The following is a 17803-nucleotide window of genomic DNA, read 5'->3' as shown; positions in this document are numbered from 1 at the left end:
AACTGAGCCAGGCTCCTGGGACAGAAGGAGGAGGCGGGCCTGGGGACGTCCACTTAGGATAACACACAATTTGTACACATAAAGAAATTTTCACCTCTTTGTATGGATCGTGGTAATTATTTTACCTTCTTTTATGAACTTGCACATTCTCAGAGTTTATTTAAGCGGAGTCTGAAAGTGGAGAATTCTCACACAGATAAAAGAGTGGTGACCTGAAATTGGATCATCAGGAAGTGTTTTATGGCAAAATACACTTAGTATCGAACTAAAGGAAGAAATATTTCAAACATTTTCTTTAAGGAAAACTTAATGGATGTGACTTAATATTGTCCAGACTGACCCAACAGCACGAGGTGGTGCCTTCAGGGACTTTTCATCTCAATCCACAGGAAAAGGGTTCAATTTAGATGAGAAAGAGGGGGCAGGGCACAGCTAGGCTGGAGAGGCTTCCTGTCCAAGGATTAGTCTTCACTCTTCGTGTAGGCAGTAGAATGGTAAATGGGGCTTTCTTAAAACAGCAACTCTCAAACACTGGGAGATCGATGTGCTTTCCAAACGCTCACTGATTCCTGATGTTCGGCGCAGCATGGGGCCACCCGAAAATGGTGCTTATCATATGGAGTTTGTGGAACATCTCCTGTGTGTACTACGGGGACTCTACTATCCTCTGTGATCACAATTTCACTGGGCCAGTCGCCTAGAAGATGTCACAGGGGTGTCCAATCTTTTGGCTTCCCTGGGCCACATGGGAAGAATTGTCTTGCGCCACACACAAAATACACTAACAATAGCTGATGAGCTAAAAAAGGACGTTGCAAAAATATCTCAATGTTTTATGAAAGTTTACGAATTTGCATTGGGCTGCATTCAAAGATGTCCTGGGCCACATGTGGCCAGTGGGCCGCAGGTTGGACAAGCCTGAAGAGAGCCATGAGTCTCTTCACCGATGACAAGAACGAACATGGTTTATTGAATCCGTACTGTCTACTAGACTCTTCACATGCAGAGACTCATTTAACGCTACATGTTACGATAACAATCTCATGAAGCTGGGACAAGCATATCCCCCATCTTACAGAGGAGGAAGCCTACTCGGAGAAGCTAAGCCCACTCGGGGAAGGCAAGATCACACAACTAGAGTGGGGATTCAAACCAGGCGACGTGGAACTACAGACCACAACTTACCCACCAGCGATTGTAAGTACACAGGGAAACCAGAGCAGGAGGGCGGAAAAAAGGAGGAGAGGTGGGGGTTATAAGGAAGGTGTGGGTTATAAGGAAGGTCAGTTGACATCTTCTATGAATCTCCTGAAACCAGGATGAAGAATTCCAGACCAAGAGACTCGAGAGAGAAAAACTGCTCCAAAGGAGAGAGAAGAGAAAGAGTGCTGATGGTAAAATATCAGTGAGACGCTGTGATTTATGCCCTTTGTCTTTTCTATCTGGCTCCCCTAGCAACAGTTAAGTAATATGAATGTAAATGCTCAGTAACAGGCCGGCATGACTGTTCCATCAGGCGTAGCATCCCTGGGAAATAGAAGTGCAGGCTAATTTCTGCTTCGTTAAGCACGGGAAACATCACTAGGGGCTTCCCAGTGGACAGGAACAAAAAGCAGATGGAAAAATGTTTAAATCTCAAGGTTATGTAAGAACAGAGAAGGAACATGTTGTAAATTATTTTTTGAAATATTAAGCTACTAACAAAATTCTAACACCAAGACAGACAACAGGGAGGTAAAAGGCAAAGGAGAGACAGTCACAATGCAGACAGTTTTGTTACAGCATATCGCTACTGCCACGTTTTTCTGGAGTATCTGAAGATATCGGTCTTGAAAATACATATGCATTATTTTTTCAGAGGTGTGTGTCTGTAGCCTCGGGGCTGGAGCTAGAAAACAAACAACGCTATTGCCATGAGCTCATGCTGGAGTCTGTGTAAACTGTTTCCTCTCCTTATGTATAATGTTTCTAATTAGGACTGTTACAGAGGATGAGCTCTGTGGGCTGTTGAATTGACTCTTTGTGCTCACTGCAAATCTAGGGCTTTATGCCTGCCCTTGCTTGGGCTGACCTGCTTCTTACATGCATCGCTAGATGGGGAAGGTGACCTCGTCCTGCTTCCTGATGTCTGGTATCGGGGCTGTTGGGGAAACACCCAGGAGATACGGTCTCACCCCTAGAGTGAATAGATACATGACTCTGGTTTCTACATGTATAACTCTTGTTTCTAGTTGGCTCTTTTATCCAATTATAGCTTTAATAAACAAAAGTCCATTTTGAGGTCATTTCTCTAAGAGACAACTATTCACCTGAAAGTTGTAGGGTGGGCAGTAGATACTAGTTCCTCCCTCTGCATCAAGAATTTAAGAAATGGGCTGGGCACAATGACTCACACCTGTAATCCCAAGACGGGCGGATCACTTGAGTTCGGAAGTTTGAGACCAGCCTGGCCAACATGGCGAAATCCCTTCTCTACTAAAAATACAGAAATTAGCTGGGTGTGGTGACACATGCCTGTAATCCCAACTACTAGGGAGCCTGAGGCAGGAGAATCACTTGAACCAGGGAGGCAAAGATTGCAGTGAGCTGAGATCGTGCCACCGCACTCTAGCATGGGCGATGGAGCAAGACTCCGTCTTAAAAAATAATAATAAATAAATTTTTAAAAGAATTTTAGAAATATTTAGAGAAAGTGGAGTAGGACTCTGCTTCCCCAAGATGCTAAGGATTTGGAGAGGAGGTGGCCCAGAGGGCATGAGTCTCCCTGGCTTGGACCCACTCCTGCTCCCGACCTCTGATATATTTCTAGGTCAGACACACTTAGGAAATTAATCCTCAGCCTGAGCAGGAAATTCCCTTCCACTGGTAAAACCTCAGTCAGCTACACTGGGCAATGCATAGAAATACAGTATTGGCTTGGCTTAGAGGTCTCCGGACAGTTGGTCCCAGAGGACCAAGTAAAGGTTCCTTGTTGATCTTGTACAACATTCCCACTGTGGGACCTGTCAGACTCCATAGTACTGAAGAGGTGCCAGGAATTTAAGGAGGATGGAGACTGGCGCTGAAAAGCTTCCCCCAGTGATTCTGATATGCTCCTAGGGGTTGATGATGGTCGTCTAGGGCAGGCTTCCCATTGTGTCAGGCCTGTGGTATCACTAATTCTTGTCCAGACCTGCAGAGCCAGAATAGCCCAGCCCACAGAGCAGAAGCCACAATGTAAGAAGCCCAGCCTGGGCCAGAAAGCCTGACGATGCCAGAAAAAAATCCTCATCAGTGTGGTGCCATGGAAACCCTAGACAACAGGCAGATCTTTCTGCCTACAATCCCACTGGCACCTCCCTGGGAAGTGGGAGCTGAGCAGGGAGATAAATCCCAGAAGCCGGTGGGACACAAGTTTCATGGAGAGCCTGGATGCAAACCAGTAGCAGGGGACTGCTCCTCTGCACCCCAGAGGTGTCACGCCTTCCGCCTGGTGGCTTGCCAATGAACAACTTCTCCATGACCTAGTTTTCTACCTGGTCTGAAATGAGAAAAATAAGTACAGCATAGCAAGTTTTTCATTAAGCTAGATTTGTTCTATTTAAAGAACCGCCATTTGTTCTGGAACTATGTCCTTTCTACTTTTGTTGGTGGAAAAAAAGAACTTTTAAGAAACAGATGTGACAATGTGGTAGTGGGTGACAACATTTTTGGCGTTGCCTTTTAATATTTCTATTTGTCAAAACCTGGCAACACTATGTTAGTCCTCCATTCTGTTTGTTTGCCTGCTTGCTTTTGCTTCTGTGTGTGGTGGATTAAAGATGGCCACAAATTCTTTGGAACTTTTCCGACTGAAAGGTGCATCTAATTTGCCTTCTCTTAAATCTGGGCTGGCCTTAGTGACTTACTTGACTAATAAAATGTGGTGCACATGACCACGTAGGGTTTCTGAAACTAGGTCACAGGAAGCCTTGCAGCTTCCTTTCCAGGCCTCTTGAAACACTTACTCTTGGAACCCAGCTGCCATGCTGTCAGGAGCCCAAGTGGCCAAGGTAGAGGCCCAGACAGAAAAGAAGCAAATACCTAAATGTCTTGCTTTGGTTAATCACTCCAGTAAAGTTACTAAAGGACACAAACCACAACATTTTTAAAGACAAAACTATCTACATTACATATTCTACTTTACAGATTATGTGACTTTTAACAGTGCTCTATTTTTAAATCTCATCATTTGCTTTAGTTATAAATTATTATGTTTTCATATAGGTGTGTGGTACAAAATTCAAACAGTACAAAAAAATACACTGAAAAGTAAGTTTTCTTTTCATCCCAAACACCCAAAGGTAACTAGAGTAGTCAGCTTCTTGTGTATTCTCCCAAAGATATCAAGCCATATAAAAGCATATATACGTCTATTTTTTCTCTTTTTTCTGAAGACCAGTTTCTGCACTGTGGTTGTTTCACCAGTAATACTATCCTGTGAGACCTCTCAAGAAGCAGACAGCTTTCTGTTGGCCAGGTGGAAGCATGTTTCCTTGTATAATACCTTTTTTATGCAAATAGAAACTTACCACACCCAGTGTTCTGCACTTCACATTTCTTACCTAACAATAAATCTGGGAAACAAATAACTTATTATCTCTCTTGTCACAACTATATTCCCTATCACAGCACCCTCTGCATGCAGCAGGTGCTCAGTAAATGTTTTTTAGCTCATGGTAATAAGTTTCCTGTTGAGAACTGTAAGTAAGGGAAAGCTGTTTACAACTATAAACCACCAGAGAAAGGTAAGAAACTGTCACGACTGTGTGTAGCTGCTATGGAAAGAAGTAGGTCCTGTGTTGATCAGTATTCCTTCTGTTTTAAGGGCCAAACCCGAACTAGAGTGTCCACTCCTTTCCCTGGGTTCTAGGCTCAGCAAAGCCGGGACTGTCAGTCCAGATAATGCTGTTTAACAAACAGAAGCCAGAAGGTGAAATTCCTATTGAGTCAAGCTCATAAAGCCATGGAGAAAGTGAAATGGTTGAGGCAGAAAAGGACCTCAAGAGAATGGTTTATTTACTCTATAGGAGAGGCTACAGAGTGACTTTTATAGCCTAAGGGAGCCTCAAACAGGAAGGAAAGGGCTAAAGAACCAAAGGAAGAGTAGAGTGAGCTTCAGAAAGATCTCTGAGCCTGGTGCGGTGGCATGCACCTGTAGTCCCAGCTACTGGGGAGGCTGAGGCAGGAGGATCTCTTGAGTCTAGGAGTTCAAGGCTGCAGCAAGCTACGATCACTGCTTGGGTGACAGCAAGACCCTGTCTCTAAAAATAAAAAATAAGAATAAAAAGATCTCTGGGATAGCATTTTGGACTGCAGCCTCCACCCCAGCATTTTGGCAGGAGCCCCCTACCTCTGCTAGCACATATGGCCCTTTTGTAGGATTGAGGCAGACCCAGCTGAGAGGACTAAGGTATTCAGTGGAGGAAGGCTTTGCCCCAGGACGAGACTTCAATGCAGGGCTCCTGCTGGATTTCAGCCCCACTCGCCCTATCTTTGTGCAAAGTGCAAACTCCCACCCCTAGGATTCATTCATTAGTTCATTGAATATATATGTACTGATACCCCCTACATGTCGTGCACCATACTAGGTACCGGGGACACAGCATGAACAAGGCAAGCTCCCAGCTCATGAGGAGTTTATTTCCTAATGGAAAAGATAAAACAAATCTTCAAGAAAGGCAATTTCAGAGTGAAAAGTGCAAAGAAGAAAGTATATAGGATAACTTGAGAATGACGTGAGGTGGGCAGTGTTTGGCCAGAATAGTCAAGAAAAGCCTTTTTGAAGAGGAGAGCCCTCAAGTTCCAGGCTCCAGGCTGGAGTCCTTAGTCTCTTCCTCCTCCTCTTCCATCCCTCGAGTGGGTTTGAGCTGGGGCCTTGTTTCCCAGTGGAAACAACCTCCAAGATAGCCCCTAATGAGCTTCCCTCTTGGTGTCCATGCTCTTGTGTAGTCTCTTTCCACATTGTCTCAGGGTTTGTCTGTGTGGCCGACAGAACACAGTGGAAGTGATGGTTGTCACTCCCAAGGCTAAGTCATCAGAGACCTCATGCTCCCCTGCCCTGCCCTCTCTCTCCCTCTCTCAGGTTACTCGCTCTGGGGGAAGTAAGCTGCTATGTTATAAACAACCACAAGGCAAGGAACTGAGGCCTCCTGCCAACAGCCATGCACATGAGTGAGCTTGGAAGCAGATTCTGCAGCCCCAGTCAAGGCTTCAGATAACTGAAGCCCCAAAAGACATCAACCTCATGAGACACCCTGCAACCATCCAACTAAGCTGATCTCAAATTCTTTTTTTTCTTTAATGAATGAGGCAATTTATTAACCCAGGATAACTTGTTCTAATGCTTCTTGTTGGCAGCTGCCACCTATCCAGCAATTCCGTCCAGATCTTTCTGATCCTGAGGTGTCAGTTTTTGGCACCCCAAAATGGTGGTCCTTTTCCACCATTTTCAGCCCCTCCAGGGCTTGAAGTATTCAGTGGGCCACACTCGGAATCTCAGCTGACGTGGTTGGGCATGACACCATCTCTCTGACATCCTTCATAGATCTTGGTCATGGAGCCAACCCCAGCGCCACCTTGGTGGTACAGGTGCCACATTGTGGAAGCAGCTCATGAGTAGAACTAGTTCTCACCTCTCATCTCAGAGAGTAAGCTCTTTGCGCTTGGCCAGTTTGGTGATATCCACCTATTCAGGGACTTTCAACTTCCCAGACTTTATGAGGAAGGCTACTAGAGCTCTGATTAACTCCTGCTGATTCATGTCTTCTACAGTAACTCCAGGAATTGTGCCACCTCTGCGCTGCCAACCAGGGAACAGCTGTTCTCAAATTCATGATCCACAGAAATTACGAGATAATAAACACATAACAAGCCACTAAGGTTGGGGAGGTTATTTGTTACACAGCACTAGATAACCAATACACAATAGACAGCCCTTGCACATCAATCTCACTGCACCCTGCAATCCAGACCTCCTTGTCTCCTATGTCCTCTCCAGCCTACGTCCTCTCCAGCATCTAGCCTGCCCAGTTCTCACACACTAACATTCCCATGTCACTGCTTCAACTGTGACACTGTCCCAACCCACTCAAAGACCATCCCCCACCCCATATTTCTCAGTCACCTCCAGGGAAAAGGTTAAATCAGCCTGACTTCTAAGTATGTCCATAAATCTAATTCTGCAAACATTTACTGCAGATTTGTGATGTGTTTAGCTTAGTGTTTCATGCTGCAGGGAAAACACAAGAACTATTTATTATAATCCCTGTCCTTGGTGTTGTTGGTAAGATAGACTGATGTCTCTGAAACAATCAGAAGACAGTGCAGAATAGTTAATCAAAGGCTTGTGGGGTTGACAAAGTGATAAGTGAGAGGTTGGAGAACTCCGTGTGGGCTGGAGGTGGGGAGCAGGAAGAAGTAGGGGCCTGGGTCAGCACAGCCAAGGGAGGAAGGGTAGGGCCCAAGCAAACAGAGGGGCTGAAAGCAGAGGTCGGTTTAAGGAAATAAAGACTAGAGCAGAGGTCGGTTCAGGGAAACAAAGGTAGAACAGAGGTCGGTTTAGGGCAACAAAGCCAGGGCTGGCTGAGGACGTGGAGGGCCTTGAGAGCCTCGTGAAAGAACCCAGACCCAATCCACTGGGCAATAAACAACTGTGAATCTATTTAGATCAATGACATTAAAGGCAGGAAGTGAGATGGAAAGAAGATGGAGAGGAAAAGAAGGTGGGGAAAGAGATCGGGGCTGGGGCAAAATGACTTTGGAATGGTTTGCCACCACTGAGATGTGAGCACCTGAAGCTAGACAGCAGGAACAAAACCAGGGGCATTGCTCTGATTTGAGGCTGCACAATTGAGGTGCCACCCCCACCCCAGGCCTGGCACCCACCTCCTATCTCGGGGAACATAGATTCAATGAGACTGGAGTCAAGAACAGGTCAAGTTCCTGCTGAGTCTGTAGCAGAGGCACTTAACCCTCGATGGATATTAGGATCACCTGTGGAGATGTGTAAGGACACTTGAGGGCCAATTTGAAGCACTTCAGCGTAATAGTCTAGTGCAGAATCTGATAGACCGCCTGGCTCTACCTCTCACAGACTGAGGGACCTTTGATCAGTCACTTAACTCCCCAGCGCCCCACAGTCCTCATCCAAACATGAAGATAATAAGAGTGCCCACTCCATAGGGTTGTTGTGGAGATTCAACAAAATGGAAAGCACTTGGAACGGTTAGCTTTTTTGTTATCCAAATGTTCTTGCACTGACCTGGGTTGCAGTTTAGGCATAAACATTGTTAGTTTCCTGGGTACAGCCAAGATTAAGAATTAAAAATCCAGCCATGTACAGTGGCTCACACATACAATGCCAGCACTTTGGGAGGCCGAGGCAGGAGGATCACTTGAGTCCAGGAGTTTGAGACCGGCCTGGGCAACATAGGGAGACCCCATCTCTACCAAAAATAAATAAATAAATAAACAAAGAGAAATAAAAAATTAGCCAGGCATGATGGTGCTTGCCTGTAGTCCTAGCTTCCTGGGAGGCTGAGACAGGAGGATGACTTGAGCCCAGGAGATAGAGGCTGCAGTGAGCCATGACCGCACCACAGCCTAGGCGATAGGGCAAGACACTGTCTCGAAAACAAACAAAGCAGGCCAGGTGCAGTGGCTGGTGCCTGTAATCCCAGCACTGTGGGATGCCAAAGTGGGAGGAACTCTTGAACCCAAGAGTTCAAGACTAGCTTGGGCAATATAGGGAGACCCCATCTCTATAAAAAATGAAATAATTTTTTTTTAATCAGAAATCCACATGGACAAAGAACTCACCCCCTCATCCTTCCTACCATCCTCTCTACCATCAGAATAGGAAGCTAAAACTATCACTTCAAACATTCTCTTTGATTCAATGAAGGTAAGACCTGGCTGGATTATGGCTTTGACTCAGAACCATGGGCAAAGTCTATGATTTGGGAGTTTCTGCAGGAAGCTTGGGGATGTTCAGCAGTTTCAGCTAAACTTGACTCTGAGTTTCAAGTCTATGAAATTCCAAAACTCAAAGCAAAACAAAGGCACCCTCAAGGTCAGGGATCATACGCTGTCCATCGCCATCCCTGGCACCCAGCACGGCACCCACACTTGCTGGTTGGCTGGAGGAGGTGAGGCAAGCCTTAACTCGGTCGGTGCACAGAGCTGACTGGTCTCGGATATGGACCAGGGCGGGCAAATTTGATGAAGCAAAGACAAAGGCATAAAGGAAACAGGCTTTGTGCCATTTAGGAGTGCAAATTAGATGTTCTTCATTGTTGGAGGATTTTCATACTGCTAAACCAGGAATATTCAGACACCCACTTTCCACCCCCAGTTTAGGATATTTATGTTAACGGAAGACTCAGAGGGAGATGACTTGTTGGGTCTTTTGAGTTGGTACAATGCAGATGCAGGTGCCATATTCAAAGCGCGCCTGAAACGGGTGGGCAGCCTCCCAACGCCCCTCAGGCCAGCGCTTCTCAAACACTGATGCACACACCACTCACCTGGGGAGCTTGTTCACATGCAGATTCTAATGTGGTAGGTCTGAGCGACAGCCTGAGCTTCTGTATTTCCATTTCTTTTTCTTTTTTTGAGACAGAGTCTTGCTCTGTCGCCCAGGCTGGAGTACAATGGCATAATCCCAGCTCACTGCAACCTCCATCTCCTGGGTCCAAGCAATTCTCTAGCCTCAGCCTCCCGATTAGCTGGGATTACAAGCACCACCACCACCACGCCTGGCTAATTTTTCTATTTTTAGTAGAGATGGTGTTTCGCCATGTTAGCCAGGCTGGCCTCAAACTCTTGACCTCAGGTGATCCACCCACCTCGGCCTCCCAAAGTGCTGGAATTACAGGCATGAGCCAACATGGCTGGCCGAGGTTCTGCATTTCTAACAAGCTCCCAGGAGATGGTAATGCTGCTGGCCCAGAGACCAGCACAGTGAGAGGTGAGGCATCAAAGTCCACTTTGGGACAGAAGCCAGCCCAGGTTTGGTATATCACCCAGACAGTAGCCCTAACTTGGGCTAAAAGAATTAACAAGTCCATGCCCACTGGTCACATATTTATCATTTTTTCTGCCTTTAAAATATCCTGGCTGAGTGTGGTGGCTCAGCCTGTAATCCCAGCACTTTGGGAGTTCGAGGCAGGGGTTCACTTGAGCCTAGGAGTTGAAGACCAGCCTGAGCAATACAGTGAGAGCCTGCCTCTACAAAAAGTAAAAAAATAAAAAATTAGCCAGGCATGGTGGCACATACCTGTAGTCCCAGCTACTCAGGGGGCTGAGGTGCGAGGACTGCTTGAGTCTGGAAGGGCAAGGCTGCACTGAGCAGTGATCGTGCCACTGCACTCCAGGGTGGGCGGCAGTGCAAACTCCTGTCTTTAAAAAAATCCTTAAAATAGGTTGAGAGTCTGAACGTCTTAATTATCAAATGGGCTCACTGGATTTTTAGAATGTCCTTGTCACTTCTGGTGTAATTTGTCGCTTTGAGCATGCTGACTCTGAAATGCTCTCTGTAACTGGAAAGGACATGTCCACCAATACTCACCCTGCTTGCTGTGTAAATCAGGGCCCTCCTTGGGCTCCAGGGCTAGGACAGACCTCTGGATTGATGATTTAACTCCAGGGCTGGTTAATAAAGGCCCAGCTGAATGTGGAGCCTTGCCCCATGTCTCACAGCTGGTGGAAGAGCCAGGAAGATCTGAGTTGTGTTTTCCTGGTATACTGTTTGGTGGTGATGGTTTATATGATATCCTGCTTCCATCTCAGAGCACTGGTTTAGTTCAGGAAGTAAACTGGCTGCTTTTAGGGACCAGAGTCCAGAGGGTAGCCAGTAGTTATCTCAAGATGCCAGGTCAGAAGATGGGAAAAGAATGTCTGGCCCCAGACATTTCACCTCACCCTGGGTGAGATCTATTAATACTACACTCTCTTAGCAACATGCTGAAAGCACTCTCACAGGGTTAATGAGAATTTCAAGCCAGGGTCTAGGCAGAGTTATAGTTAGGCAGTGACCAAGGTGTGCTGGTGCACTTTGACCCACTTCCCTGCAGTTGCTCACAAACCAAGAATCACGTAGCATGCTGGTCACTGGCTCCCCCCTATAGATAGAATCTCTGACACTGGACCTTTTTTACCAAATAATTCCTTAGGGTATTTTTCAGATCCTGCATTCAAGCAGAATGCTTGACATCAATGAGTCTGAAGACCCTCAGCCCCAAGGTGCCAACCCAGCACAGAATTGTGTTTCCTTCATCTCCTTGTCCCATAACTTCACCCGTCACTTCTCGACCAATCAGCAACCCCTAGCTCCTCAACCCCCTACCCACCAAAATACCCTTAAAACTCCAGTCTAAAACTCCTTGGGGAGGCAGATTTGAGGTTCCCTCCCACCCGCTTTGTTTGGCTGTCATACGATTATTACACTGTTTCTCTGCTACAACTCCCACCATTTCTGTGTATTGGTCTGTTGCTGTGCAATGGGCGATTGAACCTGGTGGTCCTATAACAGCACCTCTCCTTTAAGCACTGTGTACTGTTATTTGCAGTACAATTATTGATTAAGGTCTAAATGTCCCTCGTTTAGACTAGAAGCTTCCTGAGGGCAAGATCAGTGTTTCTTTGTATTCACCATTGCACCTCTATCACTTGATGCAGCATGTACCAAGCGGGTGTTCAATAACATGTGTTGAATAAATAAATAAATGTAAAGAGCCAAGCCTTATTCCATATGCCAGCCATTATTCAACTGTTTACCTGGACTGGACATGGTGGCTCCTGCCTGTAATTCTAGCACCTTGGGAGGCCAAGGTGAGCGGACTACTTGAGCCCAGGAGTTGGAGACCAGCCTGGGTAACATGGCAAAACCCCATCTCTACAAAAAACACAAAAAATTAGCTGGGTGTGGGTGCACACCTGTAGTCCCAGCCACCTGGGAGGCTGAGGTGGGAGGATCTCCAGAGCCCAGGAGGTCAGGGCTACAGTGAGCTGTGATTACGATACTGTGCTCCAGCCTGGGCAATAGAGTGAAACCATGTCTCAAAAAAAACTATTTACATATATTTACACTTTCAATTCTTACAAGCTTATGAAAACAGGTAGTATTATTATCCCCTTTCACATAGAAGGAAACTAAGGCAGAAGGTGCATAAGTAACTTGCCCATGATTGCACAACTCATAAATGCCCGGCACCAGAGCCTATCTTCTTAACTGCTGCCATGATTCATTGCCTTTAGACAATGAATTTCGATGAGTGCCTGAAGAGCCAGGCTCAGATAGCAAAGAAAGCAACATGCACTTGCACAGCCCAGAAGACAGAAACATGTGCAAGACCAAGGCCACGTTGGCAGAGCAGAGAAGCAGGCAGACCAGTCTTGGCTCTGTGAACAGGGACGCAGGAGCTGGAATAGGAAGATTTGACCTTTAAGCCATCAGATTCCTCATGTGTGTCCCGGCCATGGCAAAACCCTAGCTAAACAGATTCTGAGGTGACAGGGGGTGAGGAGCAATATTTAGGACTTGCAGGGAGAGGCCAGAAGGAAGTCAGGCAGCCTCAAGGGAGTCAGGGCCTTCTCCACCAGAACAGTTGGGCTCAGGGAAACTGTTGACACACAGGCACACTAGTGACTCCAGGCCCTGCCCTCTGAGGCTTCCACAGCCTCCTTGCAGGTACCTTGTCATCTGCTGTCCCAGGGCAGATCTCAGCCTCCCTGCATGCTTCCTCCCGCCCAGGGCTTCTCACTTTTCTTTTTATTTCATTTTCGTTTTTTAGAGAAAGGGTCTTGCTCTGTCATCTCACTCTGTCACTGAGGTTGGAGTGCAGTGGCACGTTCACAGCTCACTGCAGCTCAAGTGATCTTGGGCTCGAGTGATCCTCCCACCTGAGCGTCCCAAGTACTATAGGCACACACCTATAGGACACCTATAGTCCCTAGGACTATAGGCACACACCAACACACCTGGATGTTTTCATTTTTTATAGAGACAGGGTCTCACCACGTAGGCCAAGCTGCTCTCAAACTCCTGGGCTCGAGCAATCCTCTCATCTCAGCCTCCCAAAGTGCTGGGATTACATGCGTGAGCCACTGCACCCAGCCTAATTTTTTTTTTTTTTTTTTTTTTGGTAGAGACAAAGTCTCACTATGTTGGCCAGGCTGGTCTGGAACTCTTGAGCTCAAGCAATTCTCTTGCCTCAGCTCCCAAAGTGCTGGGATTATAGGTGTGAGTTAACCACGCCTGGACTCATTCTGACTTTTGTCCAAGGGACATCCTTCACATTACTGTTCCTCTTGCTATATCAGGCCTGACACCTTCTCACTTTTGCATGGGAACCTCACTACTCTTGTGGTGCTGAATGAGCCCTGCAGTTTGGTACCTTGTGTATGAAGTTAGCCAGATCACCTCATAGAATTCTTGGGCATTGCTTATACTGCCCAGAGTCCCCAGGGACCCTAACCTATCCTTTGGCAAAAATGTAGACACAGTTTTTAGGTCTGATGAAAGATGGCATCCAAACACAGGCAGAATCGTGTAGGTGGGAGGCCTCCTTTCAGGCACCTAGAACTCTCAGCAGGTTGCTCCCTGAACTGGCTCTGTATTCATCGCTGCATTTGTTTGAACCCCAGCCTATGGTTCCCCTCTCCTGCAGTTAACATTTTAGACTTTCTGTCTCTAGTGTAAGTAAATGCTTTTTGTTAAAGGAATTTGGGGTATCATCAAGTATATGAGGAGGCACACAGGGCCCAGGGAGGGAGGGATCCCACATTGCTCAGGCCCGGGGATGCCCAAGCCTGTGACCGTGAGTTCTCACCATCAGTTCAGTGGGGTCTGCCTCAACCGTCCCAACATTAAGTCTCCAAACCTGCCCACTGTGGTCCAGACTGAAGCAGGGAGAGAAGTTGTATCACCAGAGCTCTTAGAATTTTGGGGAAGATGGGAGATTGGTGAGGAAAGAAATTACTCAATTTATATCGCCCATCGTTTTCTTTTTCAAATTGCAAAATAAAATAGGAAATAGAATAGAAAATTAAATAAAATATCCTTTTTGGTGATTTTGGAGATAGACCAATTCTGGTTTCCTGCCAGCGGAGATTACCCGACAATAGTCTTATTCAGCTTTTGGTACTGTAGTAACCGTTTATTTATAATAAAGTCCAAGGTCCCAGCTAAGAACAGGGAATGAAGAAATACTTAGAAATATCTTTTTTCTGTACATGCCATACCATTTACAAACATGGCCCCTTTGCTGACTTGGTCACTGCTTTGCCCTAGAAAGAGGAGTTATGATAATGTGCCTTGCAAATGACAAAACCTGATTAGTCGTCATGCAAATGTCCCTGCATGCAGAGGAGGTGGCTCCTCTGTGTGGTTGGGGCCTAAGAGGCCCTGCTTGTCACCGAGGACTCTGCTGGCCCCCTGCTTGGTCATGGGACAGATGAGGGGGCATCCTGCTACATTTGCTGTCTTTAATTTCATGCTTTCGTTTCATCTTTTCCTTTGTAGAAAGTGAGAAATGTGTTCTCATTTACCCAAACCAGCATTTCATCCACTCGCTACCTACTCCAGAAAATACTGGGAGAAAATTATTTGCATTTCTTTTAAATTGCAATATTTAAATTCTCATTAAAGAACCAAACCATGTTCATTATTGAAAACTTGGAGGAAAAAACAAACTGCCCATAATCTTGTCATCCAGAGACAAATTATTCATAATTTGGATTACCAAGATAAACCCCTCTAGGTTGTGATGTATTGTCTTTTTATTTATATTGCTGAATTTGACTTGCTAATGTTTTGTTAAGGATCTCTGCATCTATGTTCATGAGGAATTTGGGTCTGTTATTTGATTTTTTTGTGTGTGTAATATCTTTTTGTAATTTTGGTATTAGGGTATCACTGCCCTAATTAATTGAGTTGAGATGTGTTTCTTCTGCTTCTACATTCTGGGAAAGACTGTAGAATTTCTTCCTTAAATGTTGGTAGAATTTACCAATGAAAACATTTGGGCCTAGAGTTTATTTTGTTGGAAGTCTTTTAGCTGCAAATTCAATTACTTTACTTGTCATAGATGAATACAGAATTTCTGTCTCTTCTTGAGCTAGTTTTGGTAATTCGTGTTTTTCATGATAGTCCCCTAAAATCCTTTTGATTTTTTCAAATTAGCAGTGATGGCCCCTCATCGTTGATTTTAAACATTTGTGTCTTTTCTTTTTTTTTTCTTATTCAGTCTAGCTAAAGGTTTATCCTTTAAAAATATTTTCATGCTTTTCATTTAATTAAATTGATTTTCTATATTGTTTTTCTGTTTCTATATTACTGATTTATACTATAATTTTTGTTATTTCTTTTCTTCTGCTTAGAGTTTCATTTGTTGTTCTTTTTTCAATTGCCTAAAGTGAAAGCTGATTTATAGTATTTTAGTAATTTTTTTCTTTTATAATATAGGTGGTAAGTATATTATATTCAATACAAATTTAACATGTTGTATTTTGTTTAAGTTTTTTTGGGGGGTGGTTAGAAATGGAGTCTCACCATGCTGCCCAGGCTGGTCTGGAACTCCTGGTCTTAAGCAAATCTCCTGTCTCAGCCTCCCAAAATGTTAGGATTACAAGCTTGAGACACTGCTCCCAGCCTCCTAATGTTTTTTAGTTTCCTTTTTAATTTATTTTTTGGTGCATGGGTTACTTAGAAATAGATTGTTTAACTTCCAAATATTTAGGGATGTCTCAAATTTCTTAACTCCATTGTATTCAGAGAACACGCTTTAAATAATTTAAATTATTTCAAATATGTTTATATTTGTTTGATGGTCTAGCATATAGTCTATCCCAGAGAATGCTTCATGTGCACTTAAAAAGAATGTGTATTCAGCCAGGCACGGTGGCTCAAGCCTATAATTCCAGCACTTTGGGAGGCCAAGGCGGGGGGATCACAAGGTCAGGAATTCAAGACCAGTCTGGCTAATATAGTAAAACCCTGTCTCAACTAAAAATACAAAAAAATTAGCCAGGTGTGGTAGTGTGTGACTGTAATCTCAGCTACTCAGGAGGCTGAGGCAGGAGAATCGTGTGAACCCAGGAGGTGGAGGTTGCAGTGAGCCGAGATTGTGCCATTGCACTCCAGCCCAGAACTCTGTCTCAAAAAAAAAAAAAAGAATGTGTATTTAGTAGCTGGGCCCCAGTGGTGGGTGCCTGTACTCTCAGCTACTCAGTAGGCTGAGGTGGAAGGATTGCTTGAGTCCAGGAAATCAAGGCCAGCCTAGGCAACATGGTGAAACATGAGACCCCATTAAAGAAAAGAAGAAAGAAAATAATGCATAATCTTCCATCATGCTTTTTTCCAGCATTACTCATCTTCTGTCCAGTTGTTCTATCAATTATCAAAAGTTGGGTATTGAAAAACCTAATTATAGTTGTGGAATTGTCAATTGCTTCTTTTAATTCTGCGAATTTTTGTCTTATATGTTTTGGGGCTCTGTTTTTAGGTGTGTATACACTTATATCTTCCTGAGGTACTGACATTTTTGACATTATGAAATATCCCTCCTTATCTCTAGCATATTTCTTGTCTTAAAGTCTATTTGTCTGATAGATTTACTATGTAAACAGAGAGCTGGCCTAGCTCTCTTACTGTTAGTTTACATAGTAAATTTTTCTCTATGCTTTGTCAGTCTATATTTATTTTTGAATTTCAAGTTTGTCTCTTGTAGACAGCATAGTCAAATCTTGTTTTGTATCCAACCTGAGAATTTCTACCTTTTGATTAGATGTTTAGGAAATAATATACTTTTAATGTACTTGATAGGATTGGATATCTTATCATTTTGCTATTTAGTTCCTATATATTGCAGATTTTTATTCTTTTGTTGATTTTTTACTGTTTTGTGTTAAACAAATATATTGTGGAACATTTTTATTTGCTATTTATTTATTTTTTTAGTTTTATTTTTTTGAGACAGGGCTTTGCTCTGTTGCCCAAGCTGGAGTGTAGTGGCCTGATCACAGCTCACTACAGAGTCAACCTCCTGGGCTCAATTTATCCTCCCATCTCAGCCTCCCAAGTAACTGGGACTAAAAATGGTCACTACCATACCTGACTAATTTTTGTGTTTTTTACAGAGATGAGGTTTCACCATGTTGCCTAGGCTAGTCTCAAATTCCCAGCTCAAGCAATCCACCTGCCTTGGCCTCCCAAAGGGCTGGGATTACAAACGTAAGCCACCATGCCTAGCAGCTTTTTAAAAATTTTATCTTAGTAATGGTTGCTCCACAGATGAATATATACATCTTACCTTGTCACAATCTAGTTCAAGTTAATACTGACTTAGTTCCAGTAAACTATAAAAACTTTTCTCCACTATAACTTTATTCCCACCTTCCTTTATGTGATTAGTATTGAGATGTTACACATATGTGTTACAAGTTTAAAATTGAGTTGTAACTATGGTTTTACAGAATGTTTTTCAAAGTAATTATAATAAAAGATCAATATTTACATAATTCTTTATATTTATCCACATATTTACCATTTCTTGCATTTTTTATTTCTTTATTTTTTGTAAACAGGTCAGCTAGCAACAAATTATCTCAGTCTTTATCTGGGATACATTTTACCTTCATTATTAAAGATTAGTTTTTCTAGATTTTGATTTCTTGGTTGACAGTTTTTTCTTTTTCTTTCAGCAATTTGAATATATCATTCTACTGTCTTTTGGCCTCCATGGTTTCAGACAGGAAGTTGACCATTAATCATATTGTTCCCTTG

General features: G+C 44.1%; 1 pseudogene; it reads right to left on the bottom strand.

Moving 5' to 3' along the window:
• Window positions 1-6358: 6358 nt before the first annotated feature.
• LOC105707415 (uncharacterized) lies at window positions 6359-14528 on the bottom strand (annotated as a pseudogene).
• Between the last annotated feature and the right edge of the window lie 3275 nt (window positions 14529-17803).

This window comes from Aotus nancymaae, unplaced genomic scaffold (genome assembly GCF_030222135.1).
Source record: "Aotus nancymaae isolate 86718 unplaced genomic scaffold, 86718_ANA_hifiasm-v0.15.2.pri h1tg000040l, whole genome shotgun sequence".
Lineage (NCBI taxonomy): Eukaryota > Metazoa > Chordata > Mammalia > Primates > Aotidae > Aotus > Aotus nancymaae.
Note: the sequence above shows the minus strand (reverse complement) of the source record. Positions and strands in the feature narration are given on the sequence as shown.